Source organism: Lactuca virosa, chromosome 8, assembly GCF_052849685.1.
Source record: "Lactuca virosa cultivar CGN04683 chromosome 8, Lactuca_virosa_CGN04683_v6, whole genome shotgun sequence".
Taxonomy (NCBI): domain Eukaryota; kingdom Viridiplantae; phylum Streptophyta; class Magnoliopsida; order Asterales; family Asteraceae; genus Lactuca; species Lactuca virosa.
Genome location: NC_136433.1, coordinates 84,742,511 through 84,769,215, shown reverse-complemented (window position 1 = coordinate 84,769,215; position 26,705 = coordinate 84,742,511). Strand labels below are relative to the sequence as shown.

General features: G+C 31.3%; 1 long non-coding RNA gene across 5 annotated transcripts; it reads left to right on the top strand.

Moving 5' to 3' along the window:
* Nucleotides 1-11,416: 11,416 nt before the first annotated feature.
* LOC145134486 (uncharacterized) lies at nt 11,417-25,053 on the top strand. Of its 5 annotated transcripts, none has more exons than XR_013719173.1 (8): nt 11,417-11,724; nt 12,457-12,545; nt 22,094-22,815; nt 23,288-23,344; nt 23,451-23,575; nt 23,758-24,432; nt 24,512-24,646; nt 24,741-25,053. It is a non-coding gene; the product is annotated as an uncharacterized LOC145134486 (long non-coding RNA). The 5 variants fall into 5 exon arrangements; XR_013719176.1 differs by having other exon boundaries at nt 22,094-23,344; nt 23,758-24,032; nt 24,131-24,432; XR_013719174.1 differs by having other exon boundaries at nt 22,094-23,344; nt 23,758-24,032; nt 24,104-24,432.
* The last annotated feature ends 1,652 nt before the right edge of the window (nt 25,054-26,705 follow it).

Genomic DNA, 26,705 nt, shown 5'->3' with positions numbered 1-26,705 from the left:
ACAAAAGACACTAGCCAATGCCATAATTTAAAGATTAGGAATAACATCCAACAACTCACATGAAACCAAAATACTATCTAGCTTTCTCGGTTTCTCACAATTACTACTCATTTTAGTGAAAGCAACCCCCCTCCCATTTAAACCTCTATTAAAGTCTGTGAAAAACGGGTGCCCAATATCTTAAAAGACGCTTTTACGACATTAAAATAATCAAATACTATGTAATGACTGCGATTGTTTCTCATAAAATCCGTAATCGCATTCCTTAAACACTTTTTTCCATTTTTATATTAACGAGAATATACATTTATCATAAAAAAAGTTAAATTTAGAAACATCCATTCACCTCCCAAGACTATCATATTTTTAGAATAATAAATATTATGTTTCACAAATAAATTCAGGTCCCAAATACACACTTGCCCACCTGATCTCCCAAGAGTAGTACTACTAGTATAATCAAATTGGAAATTACTCATTATAGATTTAAGCATGGGTCTAAATAGACCATACAAGTTTCTTGAATTAATATCATACTTCACACAAACATTCATAATCAACCTCCTCTTCAAATGGTATCTACACCACATGAGTTTAAGGACATTACATTCTCCCTTTCGTCATCCTCTTAATTACCCTCAACTTCCTCATAACTATTTTCTAGATCATCTTTATCATTATTATCATTGTGTTTTCACTTTCATTATCATAAAAATTTGTAATCCACCCTGATATCTCTAGAACTCAAACTACATATTGGACATCTTCATTATTATCCTCTACCATATCTGAAATAAGACCTTTACTTTTCATTTTGACATATATTGTTTTACACAAAATCACATCACGTTGTTCCTCATCCAAAAATATCACCTCTTCGCCAACATCCAACTTTCTTTTTCAACATATTTTGCATCCAAGCATTAAACGATAAAGCATCAATCTCAAACCATACCATACTTTCCTCCACTACAAAGTTCTTTGATTGGGTTTAATGTCTTAAAGTACCAGTTCATATCATCATTTTTTTTTAATTTGAGACAAGAATCTGGAGTCTTTAAGTCACACCCACAAACCACCAATGTTTTGTACTCCAACATCTTGAAATCCTTCTTTCTTGCATTCCACACGAAGATTCTCAATCAACTTAACATCTTAAGGTTTTCCCACTACAACACCTTACTAGTCCGGAACCACAATCAAGTTGTTTATGTCAATTATAACATTTTTTTTGAATCATTCATTTTCTTTCCAATTCCATTACCCACGGCTATAACATAAGAATTAACATGCATACATGCCGTGTCCTCTATTTATATTTGCACCAACTTGTATTAGGTATTGACTTCAAATTTCACCCACCTTGTTTCCGCCTTCATCTTTATTAAACTGATCCCCATTATCAAAGAGGTTGAAATTTCAAAATTTGGGTCAATTTTTATCGATCGTCCAATCTCATAGACTTAAAAAATGCAAAACATTTGCCAGACATATGATACCATAACATATTGTTCACACCTTCCAAAGTTCTTAAATATCTAAATAGTTGGGAAGATTGTAACATACACTGATACTAACAATTTTTCCATTTTTTAAAAAGTAAGGATCACCTTATTATCTCCATTCTTTGATCTGTTCTTACATGCTTAGGTTTGTTGAAAATCCAATTCTATATGCGATACTGATTGTCATTCATTTCCATCTTATCCGCGACATAGTTATTTCTATGATCATAATCAAAAATAAAGTTTTAGTTTTCTTCATGTTTGTCGTCCTTAATTCATTAATAGCATGTTGAACAAAGTTGACCATCGACGTTTGTGCTTGTCATAAATCACTATCGAAAAATCCTAATATGTGTTGATTGTGAAAGATGTTGTAGGAAAACCCAAGTAACCTTGGGACGAAAGTATTTTTAATGTATGTTCTTTATCTTTGGGTTATTGTTTTGTATGTTGTTTGTGTAGTGATAATGGTTGATTATTTGGTTGGTAGTTGCTCGAAGTATGTGTGTGTTTTTTGAACCCGCTGCATATTGTTTCATTCCAATTCTGGTAGTGAATATTTAGGATATGGAGATCCTTATTTTATTCATTAAAAATAATGATTTCATTTTCACCATAACACATTTGAGTCCGAAATCGTTAGGATTGTGGTGATTATCTTGGACTTGCTTTAGTTTTAGGGTTGTTTTCATATTATACCGAAAAGGTACTTAGATGCAACGCATTAAGAAACGGAGTCAAATGGTATTTGAAGTAGAGATTTTCCAATATTTATTTCCACTCATTTCAATATTTACCAACTTTGTTTCACAAGGTATGGCATCAGTGTAATCTAGGCGATGACTATTTGCTATACTGAAGCTCTAAGGTGACATTTATGCTATTTGAGTTTAAGACATACTCTTATTTGACTTTAGGGGGTTACTTGGGGATTAATTTGGATTCGTAGATTCTTTTGGGTCATAGTTACTGTCACACCCTCAAACCAGAACGGCGGAAACGTTCGGGGGCGGAAGACTTCATGTAAGTATCACAACACATGCAATATAGTAATCAAAGTACAAACAACCATTGCATTAATAAGTATAAGTTTTACATAAGTGTTTAAACATTACATATTCAAACACCAAAGTAGGTACAGTAGAAGACAAGAGTCGCAGTACGGTACTAGGTAGTCTTCTCAAAAGCTTCGGGAGTGTACCTGTCTACTGGATTCCTGAGAATACAAGTTATTTTGAAAGAGTAGATCAGCATTTAAGCTGGTGAGTTCATAAGTATTTTAGTTCTATAAAGTATACTCTAAGTTCTTGGAAAAGTTCGTTGGTTCCTCCAGAAAACCCTATATTTCCTGAGGTGATAAATTGATAACCTCAATAGTTCCCTCTGCAATTACTTAGTTTATACTAATTATATATAACCTAATATCGAATGGACAGTTAAATAGGTGTATCTGTCCTAAGCCCACAACCAAACAAGGAACAGGAAGTAAGGCGGAAGTCACACATTTCACTGTCAATCGGATATTACTTATGTATAACTCTGATGTAAAAACTAAGGAATTATAGAATTAACCACTAAAGGTCCTTTATGTTATACTAGTTTACAGAGAGTGAATGACTAAGTTCCATTTGATAAGTGGTTTTAAATCCCATAAAACCGTTTCTGAATAGTAGTTTTAAATCCTCATAAAACCGTTCCATTTGTAAAAGTAGTTTAATCCCATAAACCGTTTCATTTGTAAAAGTAGTTTAATCCCATAAACCGTTTCATTTGTAAAAGTAGTTTAATCCCATAAACCGTTTCATTTGTAAAAGTAGTTTAATTCCATAAACCGTTTCATTTGTAAAACTATTCTTAGTTATATCCGTTCTACAGTAAAACATTAGTATTAATCCTGGAAAATATTATATTATCCATAATACTGCTTTGTGGTTTTAAATGTTCGAAAACTAGAAGTACAAGTATATTTGCCATACTTGATTTCATGATACGTAGTTTTTACTATAAGTAAAAACTAACAGAAGGTATATTTGGTCAGTAAACTAGGATGTAATTATCTTTTCTTACTGTTTTAAGAGAAGTATATTACGAAGAAATTTACTCGTTGTTTTATCCATGTGAGTTCTATTAACCATACTAATATGACTGATGTGCCTGATGTGACGTTCTTCAGGCGTCGGAAACGTATGACATTTGACACCCTAGGCCTGCCGGCCAAACTGTAGCGAACAGTGAAGGTGCGGGATTGTCAGTCCCATATAGATCTATACACAAATTCACGCTCTCCCTACAGGAGATTCTGGTTAATAAGTCAGGACTTAAGGTCGTACTTAGATAAGTACACCATGAAGAGTCTCACAAATTTATTGTTTCAACGAGATTTACGATGTATTATTACCCCGTGATTGCTAACCCTGGTACGTTGTATTTCTACCCCTGTTAATGCAAATCCGGTATGATGTATTATTACCCCGTGATTGCTAACCCTGGTACGTTGTATTGTACCCTTGTTAATGCAAACCCGGTATGATGTATTATTACCCCGTGATTGCTAACCCTGGTACGTTGTATTGTACCCTTGTTAATGCAAACCCGATATGATGTATTATTACCTCGTGATTGCTAACAATGGTATGTTTGTACCCTTGTTAATGCAAACCCGGTATGATGTATTATTACTTCTTTAATATATTATCCTTATACTAAAAGTATTATACATATCCTGATATAGATAAATGAATTGTTGGTAATTTCCTTGGAAAGTATACAATCGTGAATCATACTTGTATATTTAGTTTTGAATCATAAATTATACCTATTATAATTTATATGTTCTATCTGATTAGCATGATTTCTCATGGATGAACACCTTTGCTCAGCATGATACAAAGGTAATGATACCGAATGAAGTAACTTTTTATATTCATATATGTATAATATATATATATATATATATATATATATATATATATATAATTAAGAAGGAAACGACCTTCGGACAAATAACACCACCTTATATCCACATCCAAACAAGGAAAAGGAAATAAGATAATTCATTAGTCCTAAGCCCTTCAAATCTTATTTATATATTTATACATATATAAACATGATTTTGGCAATTATAATTTGAAATAGTTTATAAAACCTTTTTCAAAGAATTTAACGGAGTTTACATGACTTTAAAGATTTAACATGACTTTAAGTCATTTTGGAAGTATTTGGTAATCCTTAAAAACATAAGGAAACCGTTTGTGTGATTATTATCACATACAATTATTAACACAATTTATATTGTGTTAATCTACCAAGTGAACTCACTTGGTAGATTATAGGGGTATGAACTCACATAAGGAAATCGGGCTTTATGCGGGCAGCACTTCGACTGGAAAGAGGTTAGCTTCTCGAGAATTTCGGGGCTTCAGGGCTTGCTTTGGGTTTTAGATACGATATCGGGGCCTTGGGGGTTGTTTGTGAGTTTATGGAAGTGCAAGGGGTGAAAAAGGAGCAAAAACGGTGTAAAAAGGGCTTAAGAACCGGAGACTCTCGCACCCTTTATATAGGTGCGAGGGTTCGACCGAGGGGATGAGTCATCGGACAGGTGGCTTCGGTTCGGACAGGTGGCGAGGGCGAGGGGGAGTCAGCAGCCACGCGTCAGAAGGAGAAGCGAAGCTGGAGGCGGTCTCGGATGCGCGTCGGACCAGGAGAGGAACGAACTTCGGTCCAATCAGGAGCTGCCACAACAACTTCGGTCCAATCAGCAGGTGACACGCGTCGGACACGGGGAAGCCTTGCATGCGAGGTGACGTGGCCGAAGGGTGTCCATGCGATTTTTCCCGGCTTTCAACATTTTCCGATTTTCGTGCCAAAAACTTGCGAAATTCATAACTTTTGCATACGAGCTCCGTTTTTGACGTTCTTTATATGCACGCGTATGTAAAATTATACTCTACGACTTTCGTTTAGACTTCGTCGGCTAATTTTGAATTGATTTTTAATTTTATTATTTTTAACAGACCGGGACATGAAATCCGTTAAAAATTCATAACTTCGTCATCCGACGTCCGTTTTCGTCTGTCTTTTTACTGTTGTACTACTTTTTACGAGACCTTCGATTCTCGTTTAAATTGTGTCGGCTAAATATCGATCGATTTATATTTCGAATTTTTAGCTGTCTACTGCTAAACCGAAACTTAGAAAAATCATAACTTCCTCATACGAAGTCAGATTTTTACGTTCTTTTTATGAAAGTTCTCGGTTTAACATATTCTACAACTTTCATTTAGATTGTTAAGGCTAAAAAGCCTTTCATCGAAAATTCACATTTTACACTGAACATTGTTTTGCCGGTTTTGTCGCGGATCTTCGATTGGTCATAACTTCTTCGTTATAACTCGGATTTCAGTGTTATTTATATTTTTGGAAACCTTGTTACAATATCTACCACTTGGTTCATCCCAATCACGATTATTGATCAATTTATTTTTGACCTAAATTTGACTAGTGTCACAGTTACGTTGGTAATTTCTATGGTTTTGTGATTGTTAGTTATGGGCTCCGTTTCTTGATTGAATAATCTGCAAGAAAAACAGTTGTAATAAACGCAGTAGCTGAGGATCGAGTTGGACTCGATATCCTTAAACAGATTCGCCGTATGTTCCTAGGGTACTGCCTAAAAGAATAACCGAAAATAGTTGCAGAGAAAAGGAGGAAGAAGATGAGTATTTGCATCTGTGTCAAATGAGGCAGTAGAGGTATGCTTTATAATGGTTTATGTAATAGCAAGAAATACATTCGTCATTAAGGAATTGAGTGTGCCAATAAATGCCATTAATTACACAATAAGTGCATCAGTTACAAAAATGAAACCAAGGAACAAAACAGTTACATTTAACAAAAATCAAGGTTGCGAGAGCCCGAGTTTTCGGAGCTGCATTCGTGTCCGCAGGTCGCGCCCACGCCCATGTACAACTCATTAGATACATCAGGCCGCCAATGATTCTTGAATATTCCACTTGATTAACACTACCACCTCTGTTTTTACGTAGATGTTGACTAGTGTCAAATGGAGTTCTAGCTATGCTAGTATCTCCCTTAGCAAAATTTTCAAGAATCTTATCCATGTAGTGTATTTGACTTAAAATCAAACCATTATGGGTTCTTGTGATCTTGACTCCAAGAATCACATCCGTTAAACCTATATCTTTCATGTCGAACATGGATTTCAACATATATTTTGTGGATCTTATCATCTTGTCATCACTGTCAATGATAAGTATATCATCAACATGTAAACACAAGATGACATAACCATGAGTAGTGTTTTTCACATAGATACACTTATCACACTCATTGATTCTAAAACCACTTTCCATCATGACTTGATCAAACTTTTGATGTCATTGTTTTGGAGGTTATTTTAATCCATATAGAGACTTAACAAGTTTACAAACCTTGTTCTCTTGTCCCGAGGCAATAAATCCCTCAGGTTGATCCATATAAATTTCTTCTTCCAACTTCCCATTTAGAAAAGAAGTTTTCACATACATTTGATGAACTTGCATGTTTCTAATAGCTGCAATGGCAAACACTAGTCTAATGGATGTTATCGTGTTACTGGCGAATACGTATCAAAGTAATCTAGACCTTCCTTTTGTCTATACCCTTTGATTACCAACCTTGCCTTATATTTATCAATAGTACCATTGTATTTCATCTTTCTCTTAAAGATCCAACAATAACCAAGTGGCTTGCTACCTAGAGGTAGATCCACTAGCTCCCACGTATGATTTTGTAAGATAGATTCTACCTTATTTTTTATGGCTTCTATCCATTGAGGTCTATTAGAAGAAGTAACCGCCTCTTGGTAGGTTTTTGGTTCACTTTCCACCACATAGGTGTAAAAATCGTCACCAAATGATTTTTCAACTCTAGCCATCGTACTTTTTATGAGTTCCATCTCTTATTCCCCGAATTGAGCTTGTTCGTCCTCTCAAACAACTTTGCTATTCGGTAAAGACGAGCTTTCAACCTCGTTGTTTAAACAAGGAAATACATCTTCAAAGAATGCAGCATTCATTGATTCCATTATTGTATTCTTGTGTATCCCAAGATTCTTAGAATCATGGACAAGAAACTGATACATACTACTATTTTGTGCATATCCAATGAATACACAATCCACTGTTTAGGACCTAACTTTTGTACCTTAGGCGAGGGTACAACAACTTTGGCTAGGCACCCCAAACTTGTAAGTACTTATATGGCGGATTTCTTCCCATCAGAAGTTCATACGGTGTTTCATCATTTTCTTTGCAATGTATCTTATTTAAAAGATAGTTAGCCGACAAAATAGCTTCCCCCCACATTGAGTGGTTTACACCATAACTGATTAGCATGACATTAACCATCTCTTTCAAGGTACGGTTCTTTCTTTCAGCAATGCCATTAGATTGAGGTGAATAGGGTGATGTTAATTCATTACAAATCTATTTTGCGTACAAAATTCAAAATACGGAGAAACATATTCTACACCCATATCACTTCTAACTGCTTTGATTTTCTTTTTGAGTTGATTCTCAACTTCCTTTTTGTACAAGACAAACTTGTTCATTGCTTCATCTTTACTCTTAAGTAAATATATGTAGCAATATTTTTTGCTATCATCGATGAACATAATGAAGTATTTGTTCCCACCTTGAGTAGGAATTGATTTTAAATCACACACATCAGCGTGAATTAAATCAAGAGGTTCATTGTTTCTTTTGATTGTTTGGAAAGATAATCTAGTTTGTTGGCTTCAACACATGTGGGACATTTGTGATTTGAGTCAATATCAATTTTTGGTATGTAGTCTAGTTTAATTAAATGTTTAATAAAATTGTAATTTACATGTCCTAAACGACCATGCCAAACATTTGAACACTCAAGCATATAAGCAGAACCAGAGCTTGCTTTATTTCTTTCATTTGTCACCATTACATTTATTTTGAACATGTCATTCAAGGCATATTCTTTCCCCACAAACATACCATTCTTGGACAAAACAAACTTGTCCAACTCAAACACAAGCTTAAAGCTAAACTTATTTAACAAACCACCTAACACTAGATTCTTATGAAGTTCTGGAACATACAAAACATCCCTAAGTATCACATATTTCTGCGATGTCATTTTGAGAACAACATCACCAATACCTTTGATATCCGCGGTAGCTCTATTTACCGTGTAGAGCTTCTCACCATCTTCAACTTCCTTATAGGTGTTGAAAATTCTCTTGTCATGACACACATGGCGAGTAGCCCCCGTGTCAATCCACCACTCCTTTGAATTGGTATTCATGAAATTCAACTCCGAGACCATAGTCGTGAGATCAGTTATCATGGCCACCAACTCCATGTCATCAGTCATAATGTTTTGTTGACTGTTCTCCCGTTTGGGCTGCAAGTACTCTGAAGCTGTGTGACTTGGTTGGCCATAATTGTCCCTCAACAATTACGGGAACAATTTCTGTTTGGAACCAAACCAAGTTTAAAGTGGTCAAGTAGAATAACATCTTCTGCTGCCACCTCTTGAAGTTCTGACCAGAAAATTTTTCAGGTCGCTCAGCATGAATAACCATGATGTTTGGCACAAGTGTGGTAGCAATTGAGTTCACAACAGGGTACCAGTAGCACCAGGAGTTCCAGATATTCTGAAAGAATCGAAATCATAGTTAAATTGATTACAGTAAAATTAGAGTACGAAATCAACACACACTCGATTCAGAACAGAAAGAAACGAAATTCTGTTTAAGATTATTAGTTATGGGCTCCGTTTCTAAATCAAATAACCTGCAAAAAATGTTAGAAATAAACGCAGTGGCTGAGGCTCGAATTGGACTCGATTACCTTAAACAAATTCGTCGTCTGTTCCCAGGGTACAACAATCGTAACAATGTGTACTGCCGGATATGGCTACTTGCCTGAAAGTATCACCAAAAATAGTTGCAGAGAAAAGGAGGAAGAAGATGAGTATTTGCATCTGTGTCAAATGAGGCAGTAGAGATCTGCTTTATACTGGTTTATGGAACAACAAGAAATAAATTCGTCATCAAGGAATTGATTGTGCCAATAAATGTCATTGAGTGGCGAGCCCGAGTTTTCGGAGCTGCGTTCGTGGCCGCAGGGCGCGCCTACGCACAAGTTCGGTGAATTTTGCCTACGAAATTCAAGATTTTCATCCCCTGTGTGCGTGTAGGAGTTGGAGTAAAACCATAGATACAAATTTGTAAGCCTATCATACATTCAAGCTTATAAACTCACTTGCATATGGTGTTTCTACCAATGTGGGACTCATTCCCACACCATCTCTATTGCGAACTTCTATTCTCAAATACCCAACTTTAAGTATCAGTATCTCATTCATTTATACTCCATTTTGGACATGCAATATATTATTTCGAAGCTCTCACAGAGAAGAGCACAAACCCACTTAAAGTTAATTATATATACAACATATGTATATATATTTATATATGTCCAAAGTTAGTATATATATATATATATATATATATATATATATATATATATATATATATATATATATATATATATATATAGTGACAGAGCTTGAAGTTTTGATTTGGGGGGCCGAAAATAGAATAAGTATAAAAATTGAAGAACATGGGGGGGGGGGCAAAGTCAAATTTTGTTGTTTTGGACATAATATGTAACCTTTTTAATACTTATGGACTAATTATAAAAAAAATAAATAGGGGGGCCACAACCCCCCTTGGCCCTATATAAGCTCCGTCAATGTATATATATATATATATATATACACACACACACACACACTAAAATTTCCAACCGTGATATGCATCTTTCTCTACACAAAACCATGTGAGAGTTGCATGAAAATTAGGGCTATTTGTTTTTGAAGGTTGTGGGTGCATTGTTTTCATGGCGTAATGCTGGTTTTTTGGGTTATATGTGATAATAAAGTCAACCCTAACTAACTTCTACATTATCTTAGGTGTAGTTACCTTTTAGTAATTTCTCTTTTTCTTAATAATAATTTTCAGAACTCCTATCTTTTCTTAGAATCTAATTACAACTTTTATGTTTTCCCTGTTAGAACCATATTCAATTTTAAAAGTGATTTGATCCATAATAATTACCATTTTCGGTTCATATAGGCAAAATGCATATAAATTTTCTATTTTATGAGATGTTCAGACATTATAGAGTTGAAGAGTAGCACTCTAAGCTAGCTTGACATCTTAGCTTATGTTAAGTATCAAACAGAAAGACAACATTCAACTCCAAGCGTTGTAACATAAGATATCGAAACAACTTAGACTGATGTTCTTTACATGCTACGATATCTGAGTGTCATGTAAATAAATTTTGATATTCATTTTGCCAACACAATTGAACATGACATATTTTCTCTTTGTTTTAAAAAAATCAAACGTGTCCGTCAAATGTTAATATTGAAAATGATCAAAAACATTATAAACAACTACATGAAAAACAAATGAATTATGAGTCAAAACAAAAAAGTTTGCAAAATGTGAGAGTTTTTTAGGAAAAAAAATTAAGAGTTTTTAAAAAAAATAAAGCTGAAGTTTAATTTGGAAAAAGCCTAATATATAAGTTTTTTTTATGTAATTAACCCATTAATAATTATCTAAGTAATATATCAAACCACTTAATTACAAGGGTAACCAATAAGTTAATTCTTAGAGTTATTGGGTACTCTTGTAAGTTTAAGATTGAATATGTCAGTTTTTTTTTTTTTTTTTTTTTTTTTTTTTTTTTTTTTAAGCCATAATTTAGAAAATCTTAATTTTGGAAAGCTTTTGTACGTGGTAATAATTAACCGTTAAGTCGAAAGGGCTTGCTTAATATTCCCGCAATATATACGTTCTATCAGCTTCAGTTATCCCACTCCCAACAGATCCCAAAACATCCCCAGATACCCATGGTGATTCCAGCAACTCCTCCGCTCCTTGGCGACCAAAGCACCACCTTCCTTCGCTGGAGATCTAAGAAACCCTCGAGTTTGAAAGGATTGCTTCGTAGTACTACTCTGCCTTCTTCTTCATCTATCAACAAACTCAAACACCCCCTAGACCCATTGCAATCTATGCAACTCCGCCGCCGGAGACTTAAACGCCTCCAACCTTCGCAGGAGACTCTCATTCATCTCTCTAGTCCAAGAAATTATGAAGATCGTTGTAAGTTTTCTCCATGGTTCTTTTGTGATTAAGATATTGCAATTTCCTTGTAAAGCTGAAATTGATGTTTGTGTAAGAACGAATCGAAGGTTAATTCCTATTTTTAATTTGTTTAGATTCTCTTGCTTCTCGTTGGGGTTTCTAGTACTACTCTGCCTTCTTCTTCATCTTTTCGTTGGAGGGTTTTTCTGTAAACCCTGATTTTGTCAGTTTAACTAACTGCACCAGATGTAGGGTTGGACTTTTTTTTATTATTATTATTATTTTTAAATAGTTTTGACATGTTTGGTTTTGAAACTCAAATCGATCAATTTCAGTTTGTTGTTTTGATTATCAAATGTGGCTTTTTGCAATTTTATAAGTAACAGCTACCTTTTAATACTTGAGATACGTTTTTTTTCATGAGATTTCTGCTGAATCTGTTTGAAATATAGTCGTTCCTATGTTGTTTTGGGAGAATTCCTCTCTAATTTGAGATCTAGTGAGTTTTTTTCATTTGAAAAAATGGTGTTTAGTGAGTTTGTTCATCAGATTATCCACTGACTGAAAAATTAATGTTTAAAATCTGCAAATACTTGGTTTTGATCAGTTGCAAACTGGTTTAGATTTCAAAATTTTGAGTCTTCATTTTATATTTGTGTTAGATTTCGGTAATTTGGTGTCACATTTCTTCATTCTTGATTTGGTTTTCTAAAATGACATTCTTTTGGTTTTCTTTGAACCCAAATGCAGAAACAACTGGAAGAAGAAGCTAACAATGCTGCTTAGAAAAACACTTAAGAAAACCTAAAAAGCCTACCAAGTCACTCACCTCTGATAAGGTACAAAACCAAAAACTTTACTCTGCTCATTACTTGATATACATACAATATGTCTGATAGGGTATTAATGAAAAAGCCATTTTGTCTCATAAGTTGGTATCTTGTAATTCTATGTTTTATCAAATTCTACCAAAACATAACATTCTATTTTCAGTTTTTAAAAAACTACCAATGATATAGCATTGCATTTTTTTTTTAAATCTACCCGAATTTAGCATTGAACTTTCATGTTTTTTAAAACTACCCTGATATATCATTGCATTTTCATTTCTTTTGAAAAGTATACCCAAATATAGCATTCTACATTCATTTTTGTAAAACTAGATACATAATTGCAGTATCATCTTTTTTCAAAATTTACCCAAACATGTCATTCAACTTTCATTTTTTTTTTAAAACTACCCTTATGTACCATTGCATTTCCCTCTGTTTTTTTTTTTTTTTTTTTTTTTTTTTTTTTCAAATTCTATCAGAACATAGAAAAAATGTCATTTTTAATAAAACTACCTTGATACACAATTGCATTTTACACCAACGCATTTCAATCTTTTTTCAAATTCTATCCAAACATAGCATTCTATTTTTATTTATTTTTTAAAGATACACCATTGCATTTTCATTTTTTTTAACAAATTCTACTCAAACATACCATTCTACTTTAAATTTTTGAAAAATTACTCTTTTATACCAATGCATTCCAATCTTTTATCAAATTCTATCCAAACATAGCATTCTACTTTCATTATGTTAAAATCTATGCTATATAACATTGCACTTTCATCTTTTTTTCCAAATTTGACCTAAATAAACCATTATACTTTCATTATATACCATTGTAATTTTTTCTTTTTTCAAATTCTACCTAAACATAGCATTCTAATTTTTTTTGAAAAAAAAAAACTATCATTAAATACCATTGCATTTTCAACTTTTTCGAATTCTACCCAAACATAGCATTCTACTTTTATTTATTCTTTTAAAGATACACTATCGCATTTTTTTTTATCAAATCCTACCCAAACATAGCATTCTACTTTAAATTTTTGAAGAACTACTCTTTTATACCAATGCATTTCAATCTTTTTTCAAATTCTATCCAAACTATTATATATCATTGCATTTTGATGTTTTTTAATTTCTACCCAAACATAACATTCTACTGTCAATTTGTTCTAAACTACCTTGATACATAGTTGCATTTTCATCTTTTTTCAACATCTATCTAAACATAGCATTATACTTTCATTTTTCTTAAAAAAATACCCTTTTATACCAATGCATTTATTTATTTACTGTTTTTTTTAAAAAAAATTCTATCCAAACATAACATTCTATGTTCATTTTGTCAAAATCTACCCATATAAACCATCGTATTTTGATCATTTTTCAAATTCTACCCAAGCGTAGCATTACACTTAATTTTTTTTAAAAAAACTACAATTAAATACAATTGCATTTTCAACTTTTTCATATTCCACCCAAATATAACATTCTACTTTAACTTTATCAAAATCTACTTTTATATACCTTTGCATTTTGATCTTTTTTCAAATTCTACCCAAGCATAGCATTCTACTTTGTTTTTTTTTTTTGAACTACAATGCATTTCAATCTTTTTCAAATTCTATCCAAACATAGCATTCTACTTTCATTATGTTAGAATCTATGTTATATAACATTGCCTTTTTCATCTTTTTTTTTCAAATTCGACCTAAATAAACCATTACCCTTTCATTATATACCATTGCAATTTAATCTTTTTTCAAATTCTACCCAAACAAAGCACTCTAATTTTTTTGAAAAAAAAAAACTATCATTAAATACCATTGCATTTTCAACCTTTTTGAATTCTACCCAAAAATAGCATTCTACTTTTATTTATTTTTTTAAAAATACACCATTGCATTTTCCTTTTTTTTTTTTTATCAAATTCTACCCAAACATAGCATTCTACTTTAAATTTTTGAAAAACTACTCTTTTACACCAATGCATTTCAATCTTTTTTCCAAATCTATCCAATTATAACATTCTACTTTTTTTTTAAAGATATACCATTGCATTTTCATTTTTTTTCGTATCATACCCAAAACAGGGCATTGCACTTTATTTTTGAAAACATTACCCTGATATACCTTTGCCTTTTCATCTTTTTACATAATCTACACAAACATAGCGTTAAACTTTCATCTTTTTTAAAACTGCCCTCTTATTGCATTTCGTTTTCATCTTTTTTTTCAAAGTCTACCCAAACATAACATCCTATCCTCATTTATTTTTTAAAAAACTAACCTTTTATAGCATTGCATTTTCATGTTTTTTTTTTTCAAATAATACCCATACATAACATTGTGCTTTAAGTTTTTCAAAAATTACCCTGATATACTTTTGCATTTGCATTTTCATATTTTTTAATATCTACACAAACATAGCATTGAACATTCATTTTTTTTTTAAAATTACCCTCATTGTATTTTCATTTTCATTTCTTTTCAAAGTCCACCTAAACATATCATTTTATTTTTTAAAAAAAGTTAACCTTTTATAGCATTGCATTTTCATCTTTTTGAAAATCTATCAGAATTGAAATTTCATGTATTTTGAAACTACCCTTATATAGCATTCTACTTTAGTTTTTTTTTTTTTTTTTTTTTTTTTTTTTTTTTTTTTTAAAACTACCATTATTTACCATTGCAATTTCATTCTTTTCAAATTCTACCCAACATACCATTCTATTTTTATTTTTTTAAAAACTACCCCTAAAATTGCATTGTATTTTCAATTTTTTTTTCAAAAGCTCTCCGAATATAGCGTTAAACTTGTAAGTCTTCTAACACTACCATGATTTATCATTGCATTTTCATCTCTTTTGAAAAATATATCCAAACATAGCATTCTTTTTTCATTTTGTTTAAAAACTACTATTATATACCCTTGCATTTTGATGTTTTTTAATTTCTACCCAAACATAGCATTCTACTGTCAATTTGTTCTAAACTACCTTGATACATACATAGCTGCATTTTCATATTTTTTCAACATCTACCTGAACATTGCATTATACTTTCATTTTTGTTAAAAGATACCATTTTATACCAATGCATTTATTTATTTACTTTAAAAAAAAATTCTATCCAAACATAGCATTCTATGTTCATTTTGTCAAAATCTACCCATATAAACCATCGTATTTTGATCATTTTTCAACTTCTACCCAAGCGTAGCATTCTACTTTGTTTTTTTTTAATTACAATTAAATACCATTGCATTTTCAACTTTTTTATATTCCACTAAAACATAACATTCTACTTTAACTTTGTCAAAATATTCCTTTATATACCATTGCATTTTGATCTTTTTTCAAATTCTACCCAAGCATAGCATTCTACTTTGTTTTTTTTAAACTACAATTTTATACCATTGCATGTTCAACTTTTTCATAATCTACCCAAACATAACATTCTACTTTAACTTTTTTTTTTAAACTACCTTGATATACCATTGCATTTTTTTCCAATATAAAATTAAACCCAAATATAGCCTTCTACGTTAGTTTTTTTTTCTTAAAACTATCTTTATTCTTAATTTATTTTGTCAAAAATATACCGTTATATACCTTTGCATTTTGATCTTTTGTCTAATTCTACCCAAGCATAACATTCTACTTATTTATTTATTTATTTTTTTTTTAAACTACAATTTTATACCATTGCCATTTTCAACTTTTTCATAATCTACCCAAACATAACATTCTACTTTAACTTTTTTTATAAACTACCATGATATAGCATTGCATTTTCTTCTCTTTTTAAAAATAAACCCAAATATAGCCTTTTACCTTAGTGTTTTTTTTATTTTATTTTTTAAGTATCCTTATTCTTAATTGTATTTTCATCTCTTATCAATATATGTTTTTTACCCTTTTATGCTTTTTCAATGTTGTCTTATTTCAAATTCTAACCAAACATAGCATTCTACTTTAAATTTTTGAAAAACTACTCTTTTACTCCAATGCATTTCAATCATTCTTCAAATTCTATCCAAACATAGCATTCTATTTTCATTATGCTAAAAATCTATTTTATATAACATTGCATTTTCATCTTTTTTTCAAATTCGACCTAAATAAACCATTATACTTTCATTATATATACCATTGCAATTTTATCTTTTTTCAAATCCTACCCAAACATAGCATTCTACTTTGTTTTTTTTTTAAACTACAATTTTATACCATTGCATGTTCAACTTTTTCATAATCTACCCAAACATAACATTCTACTTTAACCTTTTTTTAAACTACCATGATATAGCATTGCATTTTCTTCTCTTTTTATAAATAAACCCAAATATAGCCTTTTACCTTAGTGGTTTTTTTTAAGTATGTTCTTAATTGTATTTTCATCTCTTATCAATATATTTTTTTAAATACTCCCCTTTTATGCTTTTTCAATGTTGTCTTTTTTTCAAATTCTACCCAAACATTGCATTCTACTTTGTTTTTATTAAAACTAGCTTGTTACTCAATTGCATTTTTATCTTTTTCCAAATCTACCAAACATAGCATTTTACTTTTGCTTTTTTCTCTAACTAAAGACGCAATATTGCATTTTCATTTTTTTTAAATCTATCCAAACATAGCATTCTACTTTCATTATGTTAAAATCTATGTTATATAACATTGCATTTTCATCTTTCTTTCAAATTCGACCCAAGTAAACCATTATACTTTCATTTTTAAAAAATCCCATAGCTTTCTACTATCTTTTTAAATTAAAACTTCCACTGTACCATTGCATTTTCATTTTTTTTCGTATCATACCCAAAAAAGAGCATTGCACTTTATTTTTGAAAAAATTACTCTGATATACCTTTGCCTTTTCATCTTTTTCTAAAATCTACACAAACATATTGTTAAACTTTCATCTTTTTTAAAACTACCCTCATATAGCATTTCGTTTTTATCTTTTTTTCAAAGTCTACCCAAACATTGCATAGCATTGGGCTTTATTTTTTTTCAAAAATTACCCTCGTATACTTTTGCATTTGCATTTTCATATTTTTTAATATCTACACAAACATAGCATTGAACATTCATTTTTTTTTAAATTACCCTCATTGTATTTTCATTTTCATTTCTTTTCAAAATCCACCTAAACATAGCATTCTATTTTAAAAAAAATTAACTATTTATAGCATTGCATTTTCATCTTTTTCGAAAATCTTTCAGAATTGAAATTTCCTGTATTTTGAAACTACCCTTATATAGCATTCTAATCTAGTTTTTATTTATTTTTTTTAAAAAACTACCATTATATACCATTGCGTTTTCATTCTTTTCAAATTCTACCCAAACATACCATTCTACTTCTTTTTTGAAAAATAAAAACTACCATTGTATTTTTACTTTTTCAAAATTTACCCAGAAATAACATTCTACTTTCCATTTTATTAAAAACAACCTTATATACCATTGCAAATTCCACCCGAACATAGCTAGCTACTTTCATTTTTTTAAAGTTAAACTATTGCATTTTCATATTTTTTCCAATTCTACGCAAACGTAGCATTCTACTATCTTTTTTTTTTTTTTTTTTTTTTTTAATTACCATTATAGCATTGTATTTTTATCTTTTTTTCCAAATCTACTCAAACCGAATAGTCTACTTTCATCATTTTTAAAACTATCTATATTCATAATTGCATTTTCATCTCTTTTTGAACTTTACCCAAACATAACATTCTACTTTCATTTTTTTTTTTTAAAACTACCCTCGAAATCGCATTGTATTTTCAATTTTTTTTCATAAGCTCTCTGAATATAGCATTACGCTTTTATGTCTTTTAACACTACCCTGATTTATCATTGCATTTTCATCTCTTTTGAAAAAGATATCCAAACATAGCATTCTACTTTCATTTTGTTTAAAAACTACTATTATATACCATTGCATTTTGATGTTTTTTTTAATTTCTACCCAAACATAGCATTCTACTGTCAGTTTGTTCTAAACTACCTTGATACATAGTTGCATTTTCATCTTTTTTCAACATCTATCTAAACATAGCATTATACTTTCATGATTTAAAAAAAAAACCCTTTTATACCAATGCATTTATTTATTTACTTTTTTTTTTAAATTCTATCCAAACATAGCATTCTATGTTCATTTTGTCAAAATCTACCCATATAAACCATTATATTTTGATCATTTTTCAAATTCTACCCAAGCGTAGCATTCTACTTCGTTTTTTTAAAAAAAGCTACAATTAAATACCATTGTAGTTTCAACTTTTTCATATTCCACCCAAACATAACATTCCACTTTAACTTTGTCAAAATCTACAATTATTTATTTTTGCATTTTGATCTTTTTTCAAACTCTACCCAAACATAGCATTCTATTTTTTTTTTTGAAAAAAAACTATCATTAAATACCATTGCATTTTCAACTTTTTCGAATTCTATTCAAACATAGCATTCTACTTTTGATTATTTTTTTAAAGATACACCATTGCATTTTCCTTTTTTTTTAATCAAATTCTACCCAAACATAGCATTCTACTTTTATTTATTTTTTTTATCAATATCGACCCAAACATAGCATTGTCTTTTAAAGTTTTGAAAAACTACTCTTATACACGGATGCGTTTCAATATTTTTTCAAATTCTATCCAAACATAGCATTCTACTTTCATTATGTTAAAATCTATGTTATATAACATTGCATTTTTCATCTTTTTTTCAAATTCGACCCAAATAAATCATTATACTTTCATTTTAAAAAATACCATCATATACCATTGCAAATTTATCTTTTTTTTTTAAATTCTACCCAAACATAGCATTCTACTTTTTCTTTTATAAATATAACTGTCATTAAATCCCATTGCATTTTCAACTTTTTCATATTCTACCTAAACATAGCATTCTACTTTCATTTTATTTTTAAGATACACCATTGCATTTTCTTTTTTTTTTCAAATTCTACCCAAACATAGCATTCTACTATCTTTTTTTAATTAAAACTTCCATTGTACCATTGCATTTTCAAAAAAAGAACTTACGATATAGCATTGCATTTTCATATTTTTTCCAAATCTACTCAAGCCTAATATTCTATTCTAATCATTTTCAAAACTACATTGATATACCAATGCATTTACATTTTTTTTCGTATCATGCCCAAAACAGAGCATTGCACTTTATTTTTGAAAAAATAACCCTGATATACCTTTTCCTTTTCATCTTTTTATAAAATCTACACAAACATTCTGTTGAACTTTCATCTTTTTTAAAACTGCCCTCTTATTGCATTTCGTTTTCATCTTTTTTTCAAAGTCTACCCAAACATAGCATCCTATCTTCATTTTTTTTTTTAAAAACTAACCTTTTATAACATTGCATTTTCATGTTTTTTTTTTCAAATCATACCCATACATAGCATTGTGCTTTAATTTTTTCAAAAATTACCCTGATATACTTTTGCATTTGCATTTTCAAATCATACCAATACATAGCATTGTGCTTTAATTTTTTCAAAAATTACCCTCATTGTATTTTCATTTTCATCTCTTTTCAGAGTCCACCTAAACATAACATTTTATTTTAAAAAAAAAAATAACCTTTTATAGCATTGCATTTGATCTTTTTCGAAAATCTATCAGAATTGAAATTTCATGTATTTTGAAACTACCCTTATATAACATTCTACTTTTTTTTAAACTACCATTATTTACCATTGCAATTTCATTCTTTTCAATTTCTACCCAACATACCAGTCTATTTTTATTTTTTTTAAAAACTACCCCTAAAATTGCATTGTATTTTCAATTTTTTTTTTCAAAATCTCTCCGAATATAACATTAAACATTTATGTCTTTTATTACTACCCTGATTTATCATTGCATTTTCATTTCTTTTGAAAAATATATCCAAACATAGCCTTCTACTTTCATTTTGTCTAAAAACTATTATTATATACCCTTGCATTTTGATGTTTTTTATTTTCTATCCAAACATAACATTCTACTGTCAATTTGTTCTAAACTACCTTGATACATACATACTTGCATTTTCATCTTTTTTCAACATCTACCTAAACATAGCATTATATTTTCATTTTTTCAAAAAAAATTCTATCCAAACATAGCATTCTATGTTCATTTTGTCAAAATCTACCCATATAAACCATCATTTTGATCATTTTTCAAGTTCTACCCAAGCGTAGCATTCTACTTCGTTTTTTAAAAAAAAAACTATAATTAAATACCATTGCATTTTCAACTTTTTCATATTCCATCCAAACATTCCATAACATTCTACTTTGTTTTTTTGTTTTTAAACTACAAATTTATATCATTGCATGTTCAACTTGTTCATAATCTACCCAAACATAACATTCTACTTTAACTTTTTTCTTTTTTCTTTTTAAAACTACCTTGATATACCATTGCATTTTTTTTTCTCTTTTTAAATCTAAACTCACATATAGCCTTCTACGTTAGTTTGTTTTAAAACTATCTTTATTCGTAATTTATTTCGTCAAAATCTACCCTTATATGACATTGCATTTTCATCTTTTTTTCAAATTCGACATAAATAAACCATTAAACTTTCATTACATACCAATGTAATTATATATTTTTTCTAATTCTACCCAAACATAGCATTCTACTTTAAATTTTTGAAAAACTACTCTTTTACACGAATGCATTTCAATCTTTTTTCAAATTCTATCCAAACATAGCATTCTACTTTCATTATGTTAAAATCTATGTTATATAACATTGCATTTTCATCTTTTTTTTCAAATTCGACCTAAATAAACTATTATACTTTCATTATATACCATTGCAATTTTATCTTTTTTTTTTTTTAATTCTACCCAAACATATCATTCTAAATTTTTTTGAAAAAAACTATCATTAAATACCATTGCGTTTTCAACTTTTTCGAATTCTATCAAAACATAGCATTCTACCTTTTTTTTTAATTTTTTTTATTATTTATTATTTTTTTAAAGATACACTGTTGCATTTTTTTTATCAAAGTCTACCCAAACATAGCATTTTATTTTAAATTTTTGAAAAACTTCTCTTTTACACCAATGCATTTCAATCATTTTTCAAATTCTATCCAAACATAACATTCTACTTTCATTATGTTAAAATCTATTTTATATAACATTGCATTTTCGTATTTTTTTTTTAAATTTGATCTAAATAAACCATTATACTTTCATTATATACCATTGCAATTTTATCATTTTTCAAAATCTACCCAAACATATCATTAAATACCATTGCATTTTCAACTTTTTTGAATTCTATCCAAACATAGCATTTTATTTTAAATTTTTTAAAAAACTACTCTTTTACACGAATGCATTTCAATCTTTTTTTTTAAAATTCTATCCAAACATAGCTATCTACTTTCATTATGTTATAATCAATGTTATATAACGTTGCATTTTCATCTTTCTTTCAAATTCGACCCAAATAAACCATTATACTTTCATTTTTAAAAAAATATTGTTTGAGTGAACAGGTTAAAGTTGTGGACAAACCTAGTCATCCTCGATGGATAGCTAATGATGCTAATGTCCGGATGATTATCATATACACCATCTCTGAAGCTTCGTTTCAACACATTCAAGGGACAATCTTTAGAGAACTATGGCTTAACCTAAAACGGGCATACTTGCCAAACACCGCTTCTCGTGAATACACTCTAAAAACCCAGCTTCTTAAAATCACTATGAAAGACGATGAATCTCCACAAGGCTATCTAAGCAGGGCTCAAGAGTATGCCACGGCTCTAGCCAACCTCGGTGAACCAATTAAGGATAAAGATCTCCTCATGCTCGCAATCTCGGGACTCAGGGAGGAATACAACGGTTTGAAGTCGACTCTTTTGGCTCGTCATCCACCAATCAGATTCAACAAGTTACATTGTCTTCTAGGTGATCATGACTACATGATCAACAAACCCATCTCTGTTATAGTAACTACATGACCACATGATCAACAAACCCATCTCTGTTATAGTAACTACATGACCACACATTTTTTGCCGCCTTTACCGGAAACGCCATTCAAACTCTTCAACAATTGGCATCTCAATTAGGTTTTCAACTAAATCCTATCGCCTCCTAACAATCTTCTCCGCAAGTTTTTTATGCCTCACGTCCACCCAACAACAATCGAGACAATCGACGTGGCAACACCTGCAACAGTTACTCATGCAACCAATCTCAAAACCAAAATCAGGTGCGTGATAATGGCAACAATGGTACTGGTTCTAGACAATTTGCTTGGGCTTCTACTCAAAACACAATGTATTGACCACCTACCCTATTAATGTCCAAATCAACAAAATTCTGCGCAACCTATCTTCTTTTTTCACATCTCTTGGAATTAATTATCGATGTTCATGTCCTTACACTAGTGAACAAAATGACATTGTTGAGCGTCACCATCGTCACATTGTAGAAACCGGTCTCACTCTTCTTGCTCAAGCAAACCTTCCACAATGTTTTTGGCATTTCGCTTTTGAAACTGTTGTCTATCTCCTCAATCGCCTACAATCCCGCATCTCTTCTAACAAATCGCCCTTTCAACATGTCTTCAATAGAAAACCTAATTACACATTTCTCTGGGTCTTTGGTTGCCAATGCTTCCAGCACTTTCCAACACTTATATGCCTTTGAATCATATAAGAACTTATTGCTTGAGTAAACAGGTTAAAGTTGTTGTACCGACTAACTTTGAATCCGACCAAGAAAATTTTGTAGACCAGGTATGCATGAGATTCTTTTCGCAGATTATTATTAGACTGCAATTTCCATATACATTTTCTTGTGGATGTATATTATTTATTTACTTTTTTTATTGGTCTTTGAAAGTGGATGACTTGATGCAAAAGTTATTCTCATCTACTGCACCTGGTGGTCTAGCTGGCGATAAGTCATGGGATGTTCCTGATTCAGATTTTTCGACCTATGCACATTAAACCTGGAAACATATTACGGTAATGGTTTCAGATCCTTCCAATATAAAATATTTCATATTGATATTAATAGTTGGAGTCAGCAGAGTGACAAATATTTTATATGGATAAAATAAAATATTTCATTATATCTTACTATAAGAAAATTATTTTTTTTATTATTGTCTATGTGCCTTTTTAATCCTTACTTTTACATTTTTCAGCAAAAAACAAAAGCAAATAAACAACCAATCAAACTCATGTCAAACGTGAACAAAATTGCTGAACTGAAATTGGGGAAGGAGAAGCTAGATTTGATGAAGAGCTCCATTTTTGGTAGACTTTCATCTGTATCCAACAACAAGGAGTCGTCAGCAAAGCTTTGTTGCAGCCTTCTGCAAGTTATATGATCCTTATGAGGGTGTTTTTAAGCTGAACGACGAGACTCGTTTCAGATTTTGTTGGAAAGAGGCTGCGGATGTTTTTGGCATGAAATAAGGTGATATCAGCTATTATGATTATAAAAAAGGATGCCTGGGATCCTCAACATTTACTGATTTTCAACAGCAGATAAGAGAAGAATTTCCTGATTTTCAGCCCAAAGCTAAATATTTGAAGAAAGTTTTAAAAGACTTCAGTGTAAATACTGAAGAAAGAAAGAGCATGTTTAAACAGATGATGACCTACTTTCTGATTGAGGAAGAGCTTCTTTGTGGCGGTGACACCAATTTGCGCCATTCAATGTGGAGTTTGGTCACCAATCTTAAAGAATGTGAACGCGTCAAATGACCCGAAGCGATAAATGACCAGTGATATCCTCTATAAAGGATGCGAAAGATTGGCTGGAGAAAGGCGGTCGAGGTCAACATACTTTCAAAGGTGTTGCTCCTGTTTTTGAGGTAATGAACAATTCTTTTCGCAAGACTGTTAGTTCCATTCGTAATTTTACATCGTTTTTTTCTTAATACTGTGTGTTAGGTTATTGTATTTGGGCGTATAGAAAAGGTGCGGCCTGGTGTATGGAAGGAAAAGGCTCTCCCAGTTGAAAGGTATAGCACAAAAAGGATGTGGTCGGATGTGGAGGACAAGTTACGTAATCTCGCTTTCGCTGATGTAAGTAATCTGGAAGACAATTTAAGTTTACATTGTCTTTAATTTGTTTATTTTGAATAAATCCATTTAATTATCACTTTTCCTTTTTTTCCAGATTACACTGTGTTCATTTTGCCTTGATCAGAGTGGCAGACATTTGGAGGATTCACATAGGAGAGAGGAACATGTGGTGGAGGAACCTTCGAATGCTGTCAGTAAGAAGAATGCTGTCAGTAAGAAGAAGCGTGGCAAAACGCAACCTTCTACCGTGCATCTTTCTCCAAGAAGGACTCGATTCAAAAACAAATGAGCAAACAGAGAAAACAAAGAAATATATTGTCCATTGGTGTATCTTACAGGTTGTAACTTGCATGTGTTTTGTTTCCGTAAAGTATTTTTCAAACACTTGGTTACTTCCTTTTGTTTAATGTCTTCTGCATCGCATCTCCCTTCTCTTCATTCCTGAGCACAACAGATCAAGAGTCGGAGAGATGAAATGGGAGATTTGAAAACCTAGCCTAAGATTGCATATCGATATGGTATGTGGATTTTGAAATGGAAATGATCGAGATAGCGAAAAGAGGGGTAATATGGTGGAGTTTTGAGCGGAACAAATAACATGGTCGGATATAAGACGACTAAATATTATTTTAATACATGACTCAGAAAAATGAAAATGTCTCCCGTGTTTTCTATTTTTTCTTATTATGACTCTAGAATATGACTCGCAAAATTGTGAGTTGTAAATTTAATAGAATATGACCGATATTTATGACTCGCATTTTTGCGAGTCATAAACCTTTCAGATTTTAAAGAAATACGACTCTTTTTTTTATGACTCACAATTTTGCAAGTCATAAATTTGCGTGGGTCATTAAAGGTATTTTTTCTAGTAGTGTTGGTGTTGAAAAAAGGTTATGCTTTCATTTGACATTTTGGTATATAATGGTATTCTATGAAACGTCTTAAAGACACATTTTGGTTGTTCGATTAAATGAATTGTTATCCATTACTCAATTGTCTTACTTTCTTTAGTGGAAAAACTAACACATGTAGGCGCTGCAAATTAAAAGCTTAAGGTGTTCGATTAAATCCCATACAAAAATATTTATTACAAATAATATTGGTACCTCTTAATATCGGTGACAAACCATGACCATCTTCGTCCCACCTCCCCCCCCCCCCCCCCCCCCCCCCCCCCCCTTTGCCGGCGTCACTACCCATTCCGACAACATTGCTCCCCTCTGGTGACACCCAAAGATCAACCTAAGGTACACGAAACTAACCAGACAAAGCTTCATCTTCGATTCTCCCTTTCTGCGCCTTCTCTCCACCGGAACCGCTGCCAAGAATTACAACTCGCACACACACACACACACGAGAAAACACTACATCTTCCATAAAACTCTGCCTGCACCAGGGCTCCTGAACATTATTAAGATTTGCCTCCTTCACTTCAGAGATTGCCACATTAATCGAGTTTCACCGGAGAAGATGACTGGTGGTGCCGACAGTCACCCTCCGATCTCTTTCTCCCTCTAAACCTCATTTTTCCTTCATTTTCAGGACTCCAAAGAAGTGTGATTTGCTTAAGAGGTGAATGGGTTGTGTATTATTACATGGTATGGATCGATATAATTTTGAAGGAAATCAAGATTGTTCATCCAAAACTAGAATGGAACACATGCTCGCGTACAGGCCTGATTCACGAAGAATGAGACAAACTAGTTTCACAATTTGGTAGATGGGGTCCATAGGGCTTGGCATAATGACAGTTTCGATCCTAATCACCAATTCCTTTACAAAACAAATTTCCAGAATTAACATAAAACCCCTAAACTTATAAAACTTATTTGTATTTCATAAAATCATTTACTTTAAACTTTTATATTTATTTTAATTATTATTATTATGCCTATTATTACTATTATTATTATAACCCCTAATACATGTATATAAAGCATTTTCAATTAATTAACTCAATTGCCGAACTTTCAGTTTAATCTTTAATTATATAATTATTCATTATTATTTATTGGCTCTATTTAGAAATCGTTAAATCTAAACGGGCATTACAATT